Raw genomic sequence first — 16,610 nt, 5'->3', positions numbered from 1 at the left:
GGAACCAGAGGCAGCTTCGCTCCCAGCGTTCGGCTCAGCACCAGTAGCTGTCTAGCTAGGTTTACCCGTGAAGCAGCGGGCATTTCCTGCATCTGGGGTCTGCAGAGCCCGGGGGGGCAACTTCTGGACTCAGGAAGCCCAATTGGTTGGTTCCAGCCTGGGCATGTGGCCCTCCCTCCCCGGCGGGAGTTGCATGAAGAGGTATTTTTGGAAGGTGCAGGAATTCTGTAACCATTTGGAAAATGCCTGCTCATAGGCTGGGCTGGATTCTCATTTTAAAATGATGATGTGGCTGAGCGGCCTGACCTGGCCAGTTTTCCTGGATCTAGGGGTGGGGAAAGTAAAGAGGCATGCTCATTTTTTCCTCTTTTTCTTTAAATTGTATCACCATTTTCTTTTTGTCTCGAATTCCTCTAACCCACAAGCTTCAAGAGAATTGTGAGGCGTCTCCTGCAGTTCATGGGCTCTTTGATGCTGCTCGCAGGTAAGTGTTTCATCGTGTCTCAAGTCAGCCAGGGCTCTGGGGTCACTTCAAGTCGAGTGCAAGTTTAACCCTCAATTCCCCATCAAGGATCTTTGGCTCTGGAGGCCTCACCTGGAGTCTCCCTGCCCTTCCAGGCAGGACCCTGAGTGCCCTCCTACTCTCTTCCCTGTGTCTCTCTCTGCTTTGCCCTGCTGCCTTCATCTTTATCGAGAGCAGCAGCTTTTGTTTTTTTTAATTAAGTATAGTTAATTTACAACGTTGAGCTAATTTCTGCTGTACAGCAAAGTGATTCAGTTACACATATATATACATTCTTTTTTATATTCTTTTCCATTATGGTTTATCACAGGATATTGACTATAGTTCCCTGTGCTGTACAGTAGGACCTTGTTGTTTATCCATTCTCTATATAATAGTTTGCATCTGCTAACCCCCAACTCCCACTCCATTCCATCCCTCCCCTTCCCCCCTTCCCCTTGGCAACCACAAGTCTGTTCTCTATGTCTGTGCATCCCTTTCTGTTTCGTAGGTAAGTTCATTTGTGTCATAGTTTAGATTCCACATATAAGTGATATCATATGATATTTGTCTTTCTCTTTCTGACTTACTTCACTTTGTATGATAGGTCCATCCATGTTGCTGCAAATGGCATTATTTCATTCTTTTTTATGGCTGCGTAGTATTCCATTGTATATATGTACCACATCTTCTTTATCCATTCATCTGTTGATGGATATTTTGGTTGCTTCCATGTCTTGGCTATTGTGAATAGTGCTGCTATGAACACAGGGATGCATGTTTCTTTTTGAATTGTAATTTTGCCTGGATATATGCCCAGAAGTGGGATTGCTGGATCATAAGGCAACTCTATTTTTAGTTTTCTGAGGAACCTCCATATTGTTTTCCATAATGGCTGCACCAACTTACATTCCCACCAACAGTGTAGGAGTGTTCCCTTTTCTCCACACCCTCTCCAGCATTTGTTATTTGTAGACTTTTTAATGATGGCCATTCTGACCGGTGTGAGGTGGTACCTTACTGTAGTCTTGATTTGCATTTCTCTAATAATTAGCGATGTTGAGAATCTTTTCATGTGTCTGTTGGCCATCTATATGTCTTCTTTGGAGAAATGTCTATTTAGCTCTGCAGTTTTTGCTAATCATCCATTCACTCACCCATCCATTCATTCAACCAGGGCCAGGCCCTGTGCTGGGGACAGCATGGAGGGTCAGGCTGACCAACCATCTTCTGTCATCACCATTTCTGCCCTTACCCTTGACAACTCTTTGTCCCCACTTCTCCACTTCCTCCCAAGGCCATGTCCATGCTCTCTGAAGGACCTCTGTTCCTTCCCTTGCATGGCAAAGGTAGCCTGCCCTCTCCATTATCTGCGTCCAAACCCCTTGCTCCCGACCCTGATTTCCAGCTCCCTTGGGCTGAGACAGAGAATACAAAAGTAGAACGTGGCATGATTCTCTTCCCCAATTTTCCATTTCTGAGATCCTCCCCATCCCATCCACCTTCCACCTCCACCACTATCCTCTCTCCATGCCAGATCCTGGAATGGAAGTGCCATGAGTGGGGAGCTGCTGTACTTTTGTCTTTCCAGGGAATTCCCTGGCAGTCCAGTGATTAGGACTCTACGCTCTCACTGCCAGGGCCCCAGGTTTGATCCCTGGTCGGGGAACTAAGATCCTGCAAGCCATTCGGCATAACCAAAAAAAAAAAAAAGAAACCAAAGCAAAGCCAACAACCTCCCAAAATAAAAGTGCTGGAGGGCTGGGCTACCTCTTCAGTTCTCCTCAAAGCCTGAACATTCTTAGGTGTGTTGCACGGAGACTCTCCTTCCAGGAGGTGAGATGACTGTAGGAAGGTGTCCTCACTTACTCTCAGCCAGGCCTTCTTGCTGGGAGATGACTCCCTGAAGTAGAAGCCGGGCAAAGTTTGAACTAGAAGACGACAGTGGCTTCCGGGTACTCACTGGGGTGTCTTCCTCTCTTTCCTTGGGCCTACCAGCCTGTTTGGAAGAAACAATCTCTGAGCCTTTGAACTGTCTATCAGCCAGGGGATGAAGCTGTCTAGCCCTCAGGTGAGGTTCTCTGAGTCTGAGCTGATCACCTGCAAGAGGTAAAGCTGGGGAGAGAGAAAATAGATCCAGAGTGTTCAGAGTATGTGTACTCAGTATGAGACTTACTAAATGACACAGAGCAATACATATGTCACATAAACCAGATATTCATATAGGCTTGATCAGTGAGTTTTCCAGAAAAGAGTTCTTTTCTTAAAAAAAATTATGTATTTATTCATTTTAAATAGGTAATCCAAGCACAGGGCACAACATTTTAAAAAGTGCCAAAGAGTATATACATAGTGAAAAATAAATGTCTTTCCCTCTCCTGTACCCAAGTTTTTCAGTTTCCCTCCCAGAAACAACCACTGTTGCCAGTTTACTGTGCATCCTTTTGGAGATTGTCTCTGAAATTTACAAGGTGTGTGTGTGTGTGTGTGTGTGTGTGTGTGTGTGTGTGTGTGTATGTACTTGAAAAAAATACAAATGGACATATTATATATACTGTTTTTAACATTGTTCTTTTCACTTAAGAGTATATTTTGGAGACTTTTTTCTTAACATATATGGGTTGGGGGTAGATTTGGAAAGCAGAAAAACTTGTTCCCATATGACCCTGAGCTTTGCTTCAGATCAAGCAGCTCCTTGTTTGGGGCTGTTTTTTTTACAGACAGTGTGGTTCCTGGGCCACCTGAAGCTGTCTTGCTCAGGGAGACATCCTGCCACAGAACGGGCAGGGAGTCAACCTCCCTGCCAGACTTCACTGGGATTCATGTCCCTGCTTCTTACTGAATTCCTCACGTTTGGAATTTGTTCTCAGAGTTTATATGTGAGATACCAGCAGCAGGCCCCCACCTGGCTGCTCAAATTTTTGTTTTCAGGTCTTGTAGGTAGGTGAAGTATTTTCTGGGTATTGTGGAGGTCATCTCAGAGCTGCATTTCTGGCTTGTGGAGAGACGATGGCAGGGGCTGTGTTTAAGGGATTAACACTCCATGGTGCTGGCCATGGCTTCAAGATTACGCAGGTCAGGGTGAGCTGTTTCCCTGAAAGGGTCTGGAATGCAGGGAGTGGAATGGGACACAGCTCTTACTTGAAGTTAAAAGACTTGTTAAACAAACGACTTTTGGTGCAGATGTATCTAGAATCACCTTGTAGAATGCTGTGTCCTTTCCCTTTCCTCTTGCTTTCTGCCTGCCGACGTTGTTCATTTTCTTTTGGTGAGCTTTGTAATCCTAGTGGATCATTTCTGACGCACCAAAGCAGCTTGGGTCAAATCGGATCATCTTCTTCATTTGATTTAAATGTTCCATAGAAAAATATTGTGGTGGGTATTTCTTTAAATTTCCTCAGGTCAAACTGCTTACAAGGTTTTGCCAATTGAATAAAGAGAAAACAGTTAGATATACTGAGCCCTGGTTCTTAGAGCGGCATCACAGCCTGGGGCTTTCAGAGGTTTGTTACCTTATTTGCTCTTTTTAAAAAATAACAGCTTATTGAGATATAATTCACATACCATACAATTCACCTACTTTAAGTACACAATTCAATTTTTTTGGATATTCACAGAATTGCACAATCATCACCACAATCAATTTTAGATGATTTTCATCAATCACTCCCCCCACAAAAGCCCCATAGCCATTAGCAATCACTTTCCATTTCCCCCCAATCTCCTCAGCCCAAGGCATCCACTAATGTACTTGCTTTTTCTATGGATTTGCCTATTCCGGACATTTCATATAAAGGGCCTCATATAATATGTGGTCTTTTGTGACTGGCTTCTTTCACCTAGCACGATATTTTCAAGATTCATCCTGTTGTAGCATGTATCGGAACTTCACTTCTTTTTATGGCCCAATAATATTCCATTGTGTGGATTTGCCATATTTTACTTATCCATTAATCAGTTGATGGACATCTGGGTTATTTCCACTTTATTGGCTACTATGAATAACGGTGCTATGAACATTCGTGTACAGATTTTTGTGTGGACTTCACTTGATCTTTACAGCAACTCTCTGAGGTACATATTCTACAGACCTCTTTCTATAGATAACAAAACTCATTCCAAGACGGTAGATAGGCATCGTGAATAAAGCTGTTATATTCCTGAGCCTATGCTTTTTCCAATGTATGTTCATAGAGTTGAAATAATTGCTTTGACAGAACCTCGTGTGGATATACCTGTAGGTATTGTGAACACGAACGGGTATTTTTCAGTTGTGAAATTTCAGCCCTCTCCCCAATGTCCCCCATCTCTTTGCCCTTTTCTCCTTTCCTAGTTTTCACTTCTTTCTTTCAAGTATCAGTTCCCCGCCCCTGTGGTGGGGACAGAATCTATCACTCACTTTGGTGTGTAATGAAATGTGTGAATTTGATATTTATATTTTTGAGTCACCTCAATGAGATGAAAGCTCCTCTGCCAGCAACAGCACAGAGGTGGTTTCTGAAGCAAGGACAAGCAGAGAGAGGATTTCTTGGAAAAGCTCATTCTCCTGTCCTGTCCCAGGGTTTCAAGGCTGAAAGGCACCCACGCTGGAGGTTGGGGCTACGGTGGACAGCCACCTGCCCCCGTCTCGCCTCCAGCTAGGTCGCGCGCACCGTTGCTCGGCAACAACCCGCTCACACAGGTGGCGGCCCCAGAACCCCGCGGGGAGCGCGCACACGCAGGGACGCAGGGACGCCCGGGCGGCCCCGACGTCAGACCCACCCCGCCCCTCAGCGCCTGTCAGACCGGGAGGGAGGCCGAGCCCCGCCCCCCTCGGGGGGGAAGGCAGCCAGCGGAGCCCACGAATCAGAGAGTCCGACATATCCCCCGGCCGGGCGCCGGGCAACCAATCGCCGCACGTGTGTGATCCCGCGCCGGTCCGGGAGGGCGGCTGCAGGCGCTAAGGCGGCGACTGGGGGAGTCGCTGCTGAGGCGGCCGCGGGCCCGGGTCGCGTCGGCGTAGCTCCGCGCGGCCGAGCCGGGCTGGCAGCAGCTGGCGCCTGGCGGTGAGAGCGGGCTCCCGGATGGGTGGAATGGCCCTCACCTAGGGCGGTGGGAGAAGCAGCTGAGCCGAGGATGCTGGGGAGGCGGCGCGGCGGCTCCTCACTCATCCCAGGTAAGGGGGACGCCGCGCTCGCTGCGGCTCGTCGGAGCGTCGCCCCGGCCCCGCTGTGCTCCCTCCGCCGCTCACCTAGCTCCGAGTCCTGGCCGCCTCTGTCCTGGCATCCCTCGGCCCCAGTCGCCGCCGGCCGCTGCATCTCCCCTCTGCCCTCGGGCGGTTGTCCAGCTCCGCCCCCTCAGCGCAGAGCCCGGCGGCCCGGCGCCCACCCCTTCCCCCAGCGCCGGCGTTTCCCTCTCTCGGGCTTCCTTTTAGCCCGGCTCGCCTCCGCCGTGGTCGGCCTCCCGCCCTCTCCCGCCCCCTCCGCGCTTTTCCCTCTCTCTCGCGGGGCTGGCATCGTTTCCCAGACCCCGCGGTCCTTCGGGGCGCCTGCCGGGGATGAGACGCCCTGGCCCCCCCGGATTGGACTTTTGCCCTCACCTATACCCGGGCTTCCCTTCCTCAGTCTCACCCTATCCTTGCCTCCCATACGGTGTCCTCTGGACATTTCACTCGCGCCCCCCCACCCCCATGCCAAGTATTCCTGGGTTTTGCCCTTTTGCTCCCAGTTGCCTTTCTTTCCCAACTCGCCCCTTCTCCCTTCGCTTCCATCAACCACCGTCGCTAGCACTTCTTTTCCTTTACACTGAAACCTTCACACACTGCGACTCTCCTGAATGCCCGGTCTGTAGTTTTAACACCGTAGTTCGTCTTTCAGTGAGCTGCACCCATGACGTGTCAAGTGTATTGCCCAGAGTCTGGCACACAGTAGGCCTGGTACATGGTAGGTGCTCACACGTCTTACCATCTTCCTCCTTCCAGGCCTTTGTACTCTCCACATGGTGGTAGCAAGAGGTCCAGCATCCAAAGGGAATTGATGCGCTACCTGAAGAGTGGTATAGGAGGTGGCGGGATGAATTAGTGAACTCCAAGTGTGATAGAGATTACATTGTCAGTTACTTACTGCAGTCATCCCGAAGAACTGAATTCTGCTCTCTTTGTGCCATGTGTTGTTTTATAATAATTGGCTTTGTAAAGTATTCTTAACAATGTTTGCAATGTAATTGCCCCCTTAAACCCCCCCCCCAATCTGGTGTTTGCTGAACCTTTATTTTTTAGGGAAGAAATAGCCCCTAACTCCTAGTTGAAATAGCATTGTGTGTAAGAAGTATTTCACATGTGTATCTCCCAGCTGGATAGTCCAGTCTGCAGTGAATTTTCATCCTTTAAGAGTCTGCCGGGAGGAATCAGGTTCAGATTTCTTGGAATCAACTATTGAAGGGACCAAAATGCTTAGGAGTGGAAGTTCTGACAAGTTCTCTAAGAGTGAAAGAGAAACTAGCCACCCCCGTCCCCCTTTCTGGCTCTCAGAGGAAATGACTATAGTCGATTTTTAAAAAGAATAAAATAAGTTTGACTTTTTAAAATTATAAAAGCAGTGTTACTGGCCTCAAGCCATTCTTGCCACATTTGCTCTGATGGTTTCCAAGCCTGGATGAATCAAACAGTCGGCTTTTTCTGCTCCTTGGGTCTCCAGAGCAGGCTGGAGGAAAGTGTGTAACAGCCGCTGGTGCTGTTCTGGACTTCTGGATCCCAACTTCACTTGCACTGTCTGGAGATGCTTTGACTTACTCCTCAGCTTCCTTTTATGTACCCACACCTAATTGCTGTCTGTAGGTTTCTACCGTTCTCCTTTCCTTGTCCTACTCTTGACTTCTCTACATTGCTCATCTTGTCTCCTACTTCACAGAAGAAATTGGTGGGCATCAGCCCTGAACTCTTAAGTGTGTGTCATTTTTCTGTGTGCTTATACCTCTCTGATATCTGATCTCCTTTCCTTTTACCAGAGGAAGGTGTTACTTTCTAAGGCTGACTGACATCTTTCCTATTCTATATTCTCTCTCTTTTTCTCAGCCTGCACACATGCTCAGGTTTTCACCAACGAAAACAAACAAAAACAAAACATTGCCTTGATATGCTTTCCCTCAGATTAATGTGGTATTCCTTAGGGTTTTACTTTCTGTTCTTTTTTCTGTCCTCTAATTTCCTTGTGTGAGTACACTTCCCTTCATGGCTTTAAGTAGCACCTGTATATTTTTGGTTTTCAAAGATGTATATTCAGTCCTCATTTTTCTTGAACTTTCAGGTGTTTCGTATTTTCGTCTGTCTATTGGGTAACTATACTTGGATACTTGGTACTTCAAACTTGGTTATTTTTTCCTTTCTCTTCCCTCATCTTGCTCATCCACAAGCTTCCTATTTTAGGGTCTTCACCCTAGAAACCTTAGAATCCTCTTCTTTCCTATCATTAAGTCTACCATAGATCCTATTGTTCCTACCTGAAATTCTTTTCTTTCTCTCCTCATTGCCAGAAGATTGGTTGAGGTCTGGGTTATGTTTTTCCTGAACAGAGTAGGCCGTTTTCAACCCAGGCTCTACTTTAAAACCACCTGGGGAGCTTTTAAAGGTTAAGGATGAGGGGATCAAGGCATCCAGGAGATTCTGATTCTTGGTCTGGTGTGGGGCCAGACCTTTTCATTTAAAAAATGTTTCTCCTCTTGTAAAAATAAAATACAGTGTGTGTGTATGAAAAAAAAAAAGTTTCTCATGTGGCAGTAACAGGCAGCTAGGGCTGAGAACTGGCTTGAGAGCTCTAAGAGGGAGTGAGAACCCTGAGGAACTATATATAGCATTTAACTCATCCTTTATAAATCAGCATAAATGTCACTTTTGTTGGCATGGTTAGTTGCCTACTTTCCTGATATTTTGTACATGTACCTATTAAACTACTTATCACATTTTATTTAAATTATTTCTCATGGGCCCATTTTTGTCATGACTAGGAGTTCCTGGAGGTCTGGGATTATGCCTAAAGGTAAACTACTGTTTCTTATACTACTCGGAGCACTTCTGATACCAAACATGTAGGTTTTCCCCTCACATTAAATACTTCTCCAACTCTCCAGGCTACAACTGGGTATTCTACAATTCAACTTAATTATTACTAGCTACCTGGATTTAGTGCAGACCCCACAGATTAAGGACTCAGTCCTGCACGACTCCTCCCAACTTCAGACCAATCACAAGTCCTAGATTGTGACCTGTACTTCTGACCAATTGGGTATAAACTGGGGCTTCCCACAGCTCCCTCCTCAGGTCAGTAATTTGCTATAATGGCTCACAGAACTCAGGAAAGCTCTTTACTTACCTTTACCCATTTACTGTATTATAAAGGCTGTAACTCAGGAACAGCCAGATGGAAGAGATGCATAGGGCAAGGTATGTGGGAAGGGGCATGGAGCTTCCATGAGCTTCCATGCCTCTTCTGGGCTCGCCATCCTCCCAGCACCTCAGTGTATTCACCAGCCTGGAAGCTTTCCCAACCCCTTTATTTAGGATTTTCATGGAGGCTTCATTACGTAGGCATACTTGATTAAATCACTGGCCGCTGGTTATTAGCTTCTTTCCCCTTCCAGAGGTCAGGGGTTGATTCCTCTGGCAACCAGCTCCCATTTTCCCAGATGTGGTTGAAAGGACCCTATTATGAATAACAAAAGATGTTCCTCTCACCCCTATCAAGAAATTTAAGGGTCTTAGGAGCTCTATGCTAGGAACCAGGGATGAAGATTGATACACCGTTCTATTCTACAATAAATCTTATAATATCACAATATCACAGTGCCTTATTTATCTGTTCATCACTGCCTTGCACAATACTTGGTATATTTTAGAAATGATAAAAATTGGCTGAATGAATCAGTTGGTAAATAATGTAAAACAGATCACTGAATTCACGGTTTTGCAAGCTGACCAGCTGTTTCTTTTTTGGCTGCTTAACAGGTCACTGGTCATACCTGCACAGTCATTCTTGTTTTAAAAACACACACACTCTATAAATTAGAGTGCATTAAGAGAAATATTTGCTCTTATGCTTTGGCTTTTAAGATGGTTAAACTATGACAATATTATAGAGGTTCATTCAGGCTTCCTCTTTAGCAGATACTATTTAAAATAGATTTTATTTCATATGGTTGAAGCAGATATATCTTTTTTAAACAAATAGCTCTGATTTTAGGCTTATAAGCTTTGGAATCTTTAGAACAAAAACTGTCCAATTGATAAAGATCTTGAACAGTGGCAGAACTTTCTTTCTTTTTTTTTTTTTTTGGCGGTACGCGGGCCTCTCACTGTTTTGGCCGGACGCACAGGCTCAGCGGTCATGGCTCACGGGCCAGCCGCACCGCGGCATGTGGGATCTTCCCGGACCGGGGCACGAACCCGTGTCCCCTGCATCGACAGGCGGACTCTCAACCACTGTGCCACCAGGGAAGCCAGAGCTTTCTTTTTAACTAAGAGAATTAAGGAAGTAGGATTAAAGCCATCTACCTATGTGAATAGCATTGGTGATGGTGAGGGGGGAAAATCTGTAATTCTCAAATATTTAATTACTGTTATAGGAAAAACTTGTAATTGCTCATATATTAATATCAGCATATTTTATAATTCCTCAGAGCTAAGATGTAAACTGTAGAGCAGTTTGCCGTTTTTTAGTTTTTAGTTTTTTTTTTTTTTTTTTTTTTTGGCCATGCCGGGCAGCTCTTGGGGTCTTAGTTCCCCGACCAGGGGTCGAACCCTAGCCCCTGGCAGTGGGAGCGCTGAGTCCTAACCACTGGACCACTGGAAACCAATGGATTCCCTGTTTCTTAGTTTTCTTAAGACTTTGTCAGCTATGTCTCTTTATAGAATTTGTGGTTGACAGGTCTTTACTTTCAGCATTTGAAAAATGCCACTTCCTTCAGATATCCATGATTTCAGATGAGAAATCTTCTGTCATTGGGATTTGTGTTTCCCTATAGCTAATGTATTCTCTCTTCCTGGCTGCTTTAAAGATTTTTTCTTTGTCTTCAGTTTTCAGAAGTTTAATTATGGTACGTCTTAGCATGGATTTTTTTGGGTATATCCTATTTGGAATTCTGTTAGCTTCTTGAACTGTGAGTTAATGTCATTTGCCAAATTTGGGATATTTTCAGCCATTTCTTAGAATAACTTTTCAGCCCCACTCTCTTTTCTTTCTGTGACTCTGATGATACAAATATTAGGTCTTTTGTTACTGTCCTACAGGGCATGAGGCATTCTTTTTTTTTTTCCTCTGGTGCTCAGATTGGGTAATTCTTAATGTTCTACTTCTAGTTTCAAGTTTGCTCCTTCTTTCTTCTGTCATATTCATTCTGCTGTTGAGCCCATCCAGTGAGGTTTTGTTTTGTTATTGTATTTTTCAGTTCTGTAACTTCCATTTGATTTTTTTCTGTTTGTCTTCTCTTTCTTTGATAATATTTTCTATTTTGTTTGTTTTGTTTCAAGAATATGTCTCATTGTTCATTAAAGCATGATGACTGCTATAAAATTCTTGTCAGATAATTCCAACATCTGATTCATCTTGGTGTTAGTCTATGTTAATGTCTTTATTCATTCAAGTTGTGATTTTCCTGGTTCTTGGTGTGATGAGTGACTTTTGATTGTGTCCTGGACAGTTTTGATATTTTTGTTAGGAGACTCTGGATCCTATTTAAATCTTTTATTTTATAGGTGAGAGAGATTAAAAGTTATAAACTTCCAGTTATAAAATAAATAAATCTTGGGGGTGTAATATACAGCATAGGGAATATAGTCAATAATATTGTAATAACTTTGTATGGTGACAGCTGGCAACTAGACTTATGGTAGTGATCATTTTGTAATGTATAAAAATATTGACTCACTATGTTGTACACCTGAAATTAATATAAATTGTAAGTCAGTTACACTTCAATTAAAAAATGCCTTCTATTTTAGTAGGCAGTCACCCTAAAAAGTTTAATGCGTAGGGCCCAGCCTACTTTCTTTTTTTGGTAGCAGCTTTATTGAGCTATAATTCACATACCATACATTCACCCATTTAAGGTGTAAATTTTTTTTAGTATATTTACAGCGTTGTGCAACCCTTACTACAGTCAATTTTAGGACATTTTCAAGAAACTGCACACTCCTTACCTGTCACCTCCAACTCTCCCACTTGTCATCCCCTCCATCCCTAGGCAACTGCTACTCTGTTTTCTCTCTGTATAGATTTGCTTATTCAGGACATTTCATATAAATGTAATCATACAATATGTAGTCCTTTGTTACTGGTTTCTTTCACTTTGCATGTTTTCAAGGTTCTTCCATGTTGTAGAATGTATCAATATTTTATTTCTTTTTCTTGCTGAATAATATTCTATTTTATGCATAGACCACATTTATATATTAATCAGTTGATGGGTGTTTGGGTTGTTTTTACATTTTGGCTGTTATGACTAATGCTGCTATGAACATCTGTGTACAAGTTTTTGCGTGGACATGTTTCATTTCTCTTGGATATATACCTATGGGTGGAATTGCTGGGTCATGTGGTAACTCTAGAACTGTAGGTCTAATATCTTGAGGAACTACCAGACTGTTTTCCAAAATGGCTACTCTATTTTACATTTCTATTAGCAAGAAATGAGGGTTCCAATTTTTCCACCTCGTTGCCAAGACTTGTTATTATCTGACCTTCGTATTTTAGCTATCCGAATGGGTATGAAGTAATATCTCATTGTGGTTTTGATTGCATTTCCCTGATGGCTAATGATGTTGAGCATCTTTTCATGTGCTTTTTGGCTATTTGTATATCTTTGGAGGAATATCTGTTCCTTTGTCCATTTTTAAATTGAGTTATTTGTCCTTCTGTTGTTGAGTTGTAAGATTTCTTTATATATTCTGGATACTAGACCCTTATCAGATATGATTTGCAGATACAAATCTCCTGTTCTGTAGGTGTCTTTTCACTTTCTTTCTTTCTTTCTTTTTTAAAATTTATTTATTTTACTCGTTTATTTTTGGCTGTGTTGGGTCTTGTTGCTGTGCGCAGACTTTCTCTAGTTGCGGCGAGCGGGGGCTACTCTTTGTTGTGGTGCGCGGGCTTCTCATTGCGGTGGCTTCTCTTATTGCGGAGCACAGGCTTAGTTGCTCTGCAGCAAGTGGGATCTTCCCAGACCAGGGCTCGAACCCATGTCCCCTGCATTGGCAGTGGTTAAGTGGATTCTTAACCACTGTGCCACCAGGGAAGCCCTCTTTTCACTTTCTTGATGGCACAAAGGTTTTTAATTTTGATTAAGTCAAGTTTGTCTTCTTTTTTCTTTCGTTGCTTGCACTTTATGTTTCATATTTAAGAAACCATTGCCTGATTCAAGGTCATGAAAGCTTACTCCGATGTTTTCTTCCAAGAGTTTTATAGTTTCAGCTCTTACATTTAGATCTTTAATCCACTTTTGTGAATTTTGTATGTGGTATGAGATAGGGGTCCAACCTCATTTTTTGCTATAGATATTCAGTTGTCTTAGCACCATATGTTGAAAATACTATTCTTTCTCCCTTTGAATTGTCTTGGCACTCTTGTCTGGTTGGAATTTTGATAGAGATTGCATTGAACTTGTAGATCAGTTTGGGGAATATTGCCATCTTAACTGTATTATTCTTCCAATCCATGAGCATGTAATGACTTTTCACTTATTTAGATCTTCTTTAATTTACTTCAATAGTGTTTTCTAGTTTTCAGTGTACAAGTTTTGCATTTTTTGGTTAAATGTATTTCTTAATATTTTATTTAGTTATTTTTTTTTTGTGGTACATGGGCCTCTCACCGTTGTGGCCTCTCCTTTTGCGGAGTACAGGCTCCAGACGCACAGGCTCCAGACGCACAGGCTCAGTGGCCATGGCTCACGGGCCCAACCGCTCCGTGGCATGCGGGATCCTCCCGGACCGGGGCACGAACCCGTGTCCCCCGCATCGGCAGGCGGACTCTCAACCACTGTGCCACCAGGGAAGCCCAATATTTTATTCTTTTGGTGCTATTGTAAGTGGAATTCTTTTCTCAGTTTTGTTTTTGGATTTTTATTGATAGTATATAGAAATATAATTGAATTCTTTATATTAGTCATGTACCTTAAAACCATACCAAATTAATTTAATAGTTCTGATAGTTTTTTAGTGACTTATTAGGATTTTATATATACATGATATATAATCTCTGAAGAGAGATAGTCTTACTTCTTCCTTCCAATCTGGATTGTTTTTCTTTTCTTTTTCTTGTCTCACTGCCCTGGCTAGAATCTCCTGTATAATACTGAATAGAAATGGTGAGAGTGTACATCCTGTCTTGTTCCTGATATTAGGGGGAATCGTTAAATGTGAAGTTAGCTGTGGGTTTTCTTAGATGTCCTTTTTCAAGTTGATGATGTTCTCTATTTCTAGTTTATTCATTGTGTTTATCATGAAAGAGTGTTGGATTTTGTCCAATGCTTTTTTCAGTGCCTATTTGAGATCATGTGGTTTTTGCTCTTTTGTATGACATTAATTGATTTTCATATGTTGAAGCAACTTTGCATGCATGGAATACACCACATTTGGTCATGATGTGTGATTCTCTATATATGTTGTTGGATTTGGTTTGCTGCTATTTTGTTGAGGATTTTTGCATTTATATAATAAATGTTTATTTATAGTTTTCTTGTATTGTCTTCGTCTGGTTTTGAAATCAGGAAAATTGGCTTCATAGGATGAGTTGGGAAGTGTTCCCATCTCTTCTGTATTTTGGAAGAGTTTGTTAAGGGTTGGTGTTCATTCCTTTTTTTTTTTTGTGGTACGCGGGCCTCTCACTGTTGTGGCCTCTCCCGTTGCGGAGCACAGGCTCCGGACGCGCAGGCCCAGCGGCCATGGCTCACGGGCCCAGCCGCTCTGCGGCATGTGGGATCCTCCCGGACCGGGGCACAACCCCATGTTCCCTGCATCGGCAGGCGGACTCTCAATCACTGTGCCACCAGGAAAGCCCTGGTGTTCATTCTTAATGTTTCATAGAATTCACCTGTGAAGCCATCTGGTCCTGGGCTTTTCTTTGTGGGATGTTTTTGATTATTTATTCAATTTCTTTACTTGTTATAGCTTTATTCAAATTACTTCTTTGTGAGTTGATTTGAGCAGTTTGTGTCTTCTGGGGATTTGTCCATTTCACCTAGGTTTTGTAATTTGTTATATTACAATTTTTATAGTATTCCATACAAGCCTTTATAATCATTCTTACTTATGTAAAGTTGGTAGTAATTTCAGTAATTTGGTCTTTAGTAATTTGGGTCTTCTCTCTTTTGTTCTTGTTCACTCTAACTAAATGATCGTCAATTCTGTTGATCTTTTCAAAGAACCGACTTTTTGTTTTGTTGATTTTCTCTATTCTTTTATTCTCTATTGTATTTATTTCACGAATTATTTCCTTCTGTCTGCTGGCTTTGGGTTTAGTTTGTTCTTCTTTTTCTAGTGTCTTAAAGCGTACAGTTTGGTTGTTGATTTGAGATCTTTTTAATTTTTAAAATTAAAAAAAATCTTTAATTCAGATATAATTGACATATAACACTGTGTACGTTTAAGGTGTGTAACATGTTGACTTGAGATCTTTTTTTTAAATACAGGTGTTTACAGCGATAAATTTTCTCATAGCATGGCTCTTGCTGCTTTTGTCACGTCCCATAAGTTTTGGTTTCTATCGCAAAGTATTTTTCTTTGTTTTGGCTGTGTTGGGTCTTAGTTGCAGCATGCAGGATCTTCATTGAGGCATTCGGGGTCTTTTGTTGTGGCACGTTGGCTTCTCTCTAGTTGTGGTGCACGGTCTTCTCTAGCAGGCTTCTCTCTAGTTGTGGCATGCAGGCTCCAGGGCACATGGGCTCTGTAGTTTTGTGGCATGCAGGCTCTCTCCTTGAGGTGCACAAGCTCAGTAGTTGTGACATGTGGGCTTAGTTGCCCCATGGCATGTGGGATCTTAGTTCCCTGACCAGGGATTGAACCTGTGTCCCCTGTGTTGGGAGGTGGATTCTTTACCACTGGACCACCAGGGATGTCCCCCAAAATATCTTCTAACTTCCCATATGATTTTTTGGCTCATTGGTTATTTAGGGGAGTGGTGTTTATTTTCACATCTTTGTAAATTTCTTAAATTATTTTCCCGTTATTGTTTTCTAATTTCATTCCATTGTTGTTGGAGAATATAGTTTGTATGATTTCAATCCTTTAAATTTACGGAGACTTCTTTTATGGCCTGTTTTAGAGAATGTTACCTGTGCACTTGAAAACAATGTATATTCTGCTATTGTTGCTTGGACTGTTTTATAGATGTTTGTTAGATTTTGTTGGTTTGTAGTGTTGTTCGAGTCTTCTGGTTCCTTGCTGATCTTTTGTGTGGTTGTGTTATCCATATTGAAAGTAGAGTATTGAAGCCTCCAACTGTTATTGTTGAATTGTCTATTTCTCCTTTCAATTCTATCAGATGTTGCTTCGTATATTTGGGGGTTCTGTTATTAGGTGCATATATGTTTATAATTGTTATATCTTCTTGATAGATTTGTCCTCTTGTAATTATAAAAATGTTCCTTGTCTTTAGTAACAATTTTTATCTTACAGTGCATTGTATCTGATGCTAGTATAGCTACTCCAGAGTCTTTTGGCTACTGTTTATGTGTGTGTATTTTTCTCTCCTTTTGCTTTCAGCCCACTTAGTCTTTGAGTCTAAAGTATATCTTGTAGAAATCATATATTTGGATTTTTTTAAATTGTTTTTTGTTTTCGTTTTGGTCCCTTCTGCCAATCCTCACCTCTTGAGTGTGTAATCGATTTGCATTTAATGTAATTACTGGTATATTAGAATTTATGTTTTCCATTTTACTATTTGTTTTCTATATGTTTTATGTCTTTTTAGTTTCTCTATTCCTCCATTACTGCCTTTTTGTATTAAATATTTTCTAGGATATGTTTTAATTAGCTTGTTATTTCTTTTATTATAATTTTCTTTATTTTCCTGGTGATTACAGTTAGTATCTTAGAGCAATCTATTTTGGATTAATACCAACTTAATTTCAATAGTATGCAAAA

The 16,610-nt window shown here is 42.3% G+C and overlaps 1 protein-coding gene across 7 annotated transcripts in view; it reads left to right on the top strand.

The window, feature by feature from the left end:
• Positions 1-334: 334 nt before the first annotated feature.
• The window catches only part of TPST1 (tyrosylprotein sulfotransferase 1), a 121,386-nt gene continuing 105,110 nt past the window's right edge, over positions 335-16,610 (top strand). For 5 of the 7 annotated variants that reach the window (XR_009559092.1, XR_009559093.1, XR_009559097.1 and 2 more), the window contains exon 1: positions 5,427-5,657. The gene's annotated coding sequence lies outside the window, so the exon portion shown is untranslated. Of the gene's footprint in view, positions 485-5,426; positions 5,658-16,610 lie in introns of those variants that run through there. The other 2 variants (XR_009559095.1, XR_009559094.1) reach the window with 1 other exon arrangement.

This window comes from Globicephala melas, chromosome 15 (assembly GCF_963455315.2).
Source record: "Globicephala melas chromosome 15, mGloMel1.2, whole genome shotgun sequence".
NCBI lineage: Eukaryota > Metazoa > Chordata > Mammalia > Artiodactyla > Delphinidae > Globicephala > Globicephala melas.
The sequence above is the reverse complement of the archived record's forward strand: the minus strand, read 5'-3'. Positions and strand labels throughout refer to the sequence as shown.